This window comes from Amblyomma mixtum, chromosome 3 (genome assembly GCF_055824585.1).
Source record: "Amblyomma mixtum isolate Tamu chromosome 3, ASM5582458v1, whole genome shotgun sequence".
In the NCBI taxonomy this organism is placed as follows: domain Eukaryota; kingdom Metazoa; phylum Arthropoda; class Arachnida; order Ixodida; family Ixodidae; genus Amblyomma; species Amblyomma mixtum.
Window position 1 is genome coordinate 61,561,217 of NC_143014.1, and position 4,549 is coordinate 61,565,765.

At 55.4% G+C, this 4,549-nt stretch overlaps 1 pseudogene; it reads left to right on the forward strand.

Annotated features, from left to right (window-relative positions):
- LOC149350378 (uncharacterized) lies at nt 1-4,052 on the forward strand (annotated as a pseudogene).
- Nucleotides 4,053-4,549: the final 497 nt, after the last annotated feature.

Genomic DNA, 4,549 nt, shown 5'->3' on the forward strand with positions numbered 1-4,549 from the left:
ATGACCTCGCACGCTTTGTGCATGGGAGCGTGAGTACCAACGCTTCGTTCAAGCGCAGCTTAGGCCACTGTGGAAGAAACATACCTGCTTCACTGAATATACCTGCACCGACTGAATTTTTTCGGGCGAGTTAAAAGGGCGATACTAGCATGGACGGTGCAGGCGCTACTACCCTTGGCGTTGGGGACTCGAACACTTGCTACGCGGGCTTCGCAGCGAACGCTCCTGCGGCGCGGACGACCTCAGAGGATGCTGGCTGATTGAAGATATAGCCTCAGCCTCATGGAACAAGGCGTTGAGGGCGACAAGGCTTGCATTGACAGAGTTCCAACCGGGCAAGCTCTGCCTGCGCTCTTACGACGACCCGGCAATAAAAACGATGGCGCCTTCCTCATCGCCTGGCTTCCTAGACAACGCCCTTGCATCCGCGAGGTTTGTGTGCACGACCCAGCACACATTGGCCGGTTCTCCTTCGTCTCGTCTGCCATCGTTGGACAGGCGAATAGCCTGCAAAGCGTTGTGCTTCATGCCAGCTTGAGCTTTCTGCCTGATTGCAGATTTCTCCAAGCCTTTGGCCCTCCGAAGTGCCTGCGTGAGCTTGACCTCACCAACATTTACGTCAGCGATGCCCTCGCTCCCAAGGTGGCTGATGTGCTGAGGGGAACTGGCAGACTCTCTGCAGCGTCAAGCTGATCGGCAACCTTCTGTCTCGGGAATCTGCAATCACCCTGCTCCTTGCCCTAGTCACGTGTGAACGGCTAGAGAACCTGGCCTTCCAGGACAGCGGAGAGTCTTCAGCCTGCGACGCCATTGCAGGGGCCCTCAGGAGCAGCAGGCTTCTGCAGAAGCTCTCCTTGAAGGGTCTATGCGAAGCAGGTATGGGCTGCGAGCACTTAAATGGAGGGCGAGGGTGTCTTTACTGTTTGACAAGTCTGTTTGGTGCGTTAGAAGGCATTCTATCCCTTCAGCACCTAACTCTGGAAAAGACATCAATTAGTGACACAGTGGGGAAGGCATTGGCAACGTTCTTGATTGTCCATCAATCACTTCAAACGCTGTCGCTACTCAATTGCAGCTTTGATAGCAGAGGTGCTACATGTATTGCGGAGGCATTATCGGCGAACTGCACTTTGGAGTACCTCAATTTTCACAACTGTTCCCTTGAAGAAAGAACTGTCAGTAAGTTGTGCGCGGCAGTTCCTCTCAACACTATCTTGAAGACCCTCGTTCTGCCGCAGATCAGCAGCACATCGCGGATTGTACAGGAGAAAAATTCTACTTTTGAGCTGCTTAGACTGAAGTGTCCTGGTCGCGTCCAACTTTGCCTGTTTGCACACCATCCCTCGTTGGTGTCCGAAACCCTGGCACAGGCCCTCGGATGCGCTGCAAAGGTGAAGATCTGCCATCGAGGGTATGCCGTCAACGACCTGTGCTCCGTGTATGCCTCGTTGGCCTCGAATCACTCACTGCGTTCACTACACGTCGAATACGAAGGCGGCGCCATTGGCCATGCTGGAACAACACCAGGAGCTCTCACCACTGCGCTCTGTGCGGCACTGAAGGCATGTGGATGCCTACGGAGCTTTCACTTAGACGTGCATAGGGTTTACAATGAGAGTGAGGTGACGGACCCACCAATATCCAAGATCTTTCATGCCCTCACATGCATCGCACGCCTAAGGAAATTGACGTTGGTAACCTCGCGATTGACCTTGAAGACTGCTCAGTTGCTGTCGGTCCTGATTGGCCTATTCAAGGGAAGCTTAGTTGAACTGCGCATCGAGAGCACCAGCAACATATCTGACGCGGTTCTTGCCGTGCTTCAAGAGATGATCACCAGGAATGTCTTCCTGTCGAGGGTCAGTGTAAGGTGCTCTGACTGGAATGACGTAGTGTGGGATTGTGCAGGCATCGACGATATGCTAAAGAGCAGAACCGGGGCCTGCTCAACGAGGCAGCGAAATTCGTGATGAGCTCTGACGCGAGGCCTGCACCTTCGGCCAAACATCCGTGGGCAACTGCCTTCGACGAACTGTACGGCACCGCTTCGCTACAGGAGCACCTGGTGTCCCTTTCTGGAAAATACGAGCTCCAGGTTCCGCTGGGACCACTCACATGGCCCGCGGACTACGTGTCCGCAGGCCCGCGAAGAGGAGGGCCGGTTCACCACTGCAGGCCAGGATTCTGCAGTAGTCGCCAGGTCAGCAGCAGCCGGAGGTGGCTGCTGCCTGGTCTCGCCACGGCTGCCCCGGATGGATGCGGCGAACAAGATGCAGACCGCTCCGTCGCAGCAGACGGCAGCGAGACGATGTGCACAGGACAGCAAGCCGGAGTGGCTCCACTGGATCTGCAAAATTTCCGAAACACACTCCGCATGCCTTTAACGTAGGTCACGGGAGGGGAAACGGCGTACACAAGGGCCTCGTGGCTCAATGCTCAACTCGCTAGCAAACGTATCGGGCGGCTGTGCAAAGCAAAGTTCGAGTGAACAAAGCCCTTTTTTGAGTTGAACGAGACTGCTCAGTTCATGCGAGGTTAAAAAAAAAACGGTGGGGCAGCAAAGTGCGCCCCCTCTCAACACCACGGTCCGGTGGTCGTGTCACTTTTGACATGGTGCAGGCAGCTCTCAAAAGCCTTAGGCCTCACTACCATAGTGACGGTCGACGACCCCCAACAAAAGAAAGACCCGAAACAGGTTTCGTGCGCGCAGCCGCGAGGAGACATCAGCTTTGTGGGGCGGTCCTCCCCGCTCACTGCACAAAGCAGCTTCTGAGCGGCCTGCGCCCACCGTATCGGACGGTGTCGGAGCGCCCGGTGCCGAGCTGCAATACCAGCGAGCTCGTAGCGGCACCCGTGGCCCCAGGCCACCCGGCTCCCGGAGCCGCGACTCCCAGAGTCGAAAAAGAGACAGGGAGAAAATATATACAGAAAACTCGGACCACCCACGCGGCTTCCGTACTCACTCGCTTCGGGCTCGGCAACTCCGCGGGCGCTAGGCCTCGCGCTCCCTCGATGAGGACCAAGTGGTTCTTGAAGAAACTCCAGGAAGAAAAACTTGACAAAAAAAAAACATGCTGAGCATGTCGAAAAGTTCAAACATGCTGCAGCGCAATACACCTCGCACTCAAGAAAGCATGCCGCAGGTCCTAGCGATCAAAGTTCACTCTAGGCCTACCACTTGTCAAATTCGGACAAAGAGCGTTCGTCGAACCGAACAGACAGTCGTCCAATGTTCCAAGAGCAGGCCCCACGTTGGGCTGCCAGATGTGGGGTTGAAATTGGGGAGATAAATCCGTTCTCCCCACTTAACCGCGGCTGACTCAGTTCAAAACCACGCGGACCCCACCCCGTGGTCGCGAGCGCTACCGAGCGCACGCCGACCACGGCGGGCCGTGCTCTGCGGGAACAAAGGAACGACACACTGGCTGACACAAACAAGGCATTTATTGCTATAACTACAATAACGCCAGCTAACAACAAAATACACTGAGGAATCGAGGATGTCCGACTCACCACCACGGTTACGAGCGAACGTTCGCCCACGCTAGGGCAAAGGGAAACTCCGAGGCCAGACGGGACAGGGTGGCGGGAGCGTGTTCCGACTACGATGCGCCCGCGGCGAAGAGCGGAGCGGCTCGCGAAACGTCCGCAAGCTTCCCGGTCCCAAGGAGAAGAGAGCCCGAGCCTCAGCCCGTCGCTCCCCGCGAGCGCGCAGCAAAACGCCATCCGTGGCGCTGGTGTCGCTGCGACGCGAGCGCCCTCCCCTGTTAGTTAAAGTAACCAAACTGAGAAGAGTGCGTTTCGGGGGAGCTAACTACAGGGAACTAGTGCGTTGAGGGAAAGCGAACGCAGGGGACGAAGGCGTCCCCACAAGGTGTCCATGGACGTGAAGAAGGCAAGGTGCCATCTGCATGACAACTACATGATCTATGCTGGTGTTGTGCGTGCGACGGTTCTGCGAGGCTGGCGATGGCAGCACACGGTTTGATGACCTTAATGTTGACTGCTGGCGCTCCGTAGTGCAGTACCTGAAACTGAGTGATGTGGTTTGATAACGGATTGCAAGTACATTGGAGGACTACTGTGCTCTTGTTTGTTGTGCGTGTGGATGTGTCTTTTGTGTGCATGTGCGTTTCATGAGAGGTGATGACCGCTGCCAGCCAAAATTCAAATACGAATTCAAATTAGAAACACATCAATAATCAAAGTGGTGACAAAAATGTGACGCAATATATCTTGTGCAACCTCGCTTCCATGGCCTAAACGTTTCGTCCCAGGCACGAAGAAGTTGTTGATCTTCTTTTGAGACCCAGATATCTTCCGAGGCAACGACACTGTAAATCTGCAGTAGTTAAAAAATACTCTCAAGGGATGAGAGACGTGCAAGTAGACCGCGTTACGTTTCGCCACTGCCGTGCGAGATCAACGCGGCTGCAGTGGACGCAGGAGTATCATTCCGAGCAACGGACAATTCGCTTGGCCGACTGCCGCCCAGAGCCGTCTCGGGAACCGTGTCCAGACAGATCCACTTGCCACATGTCGTCGTGTG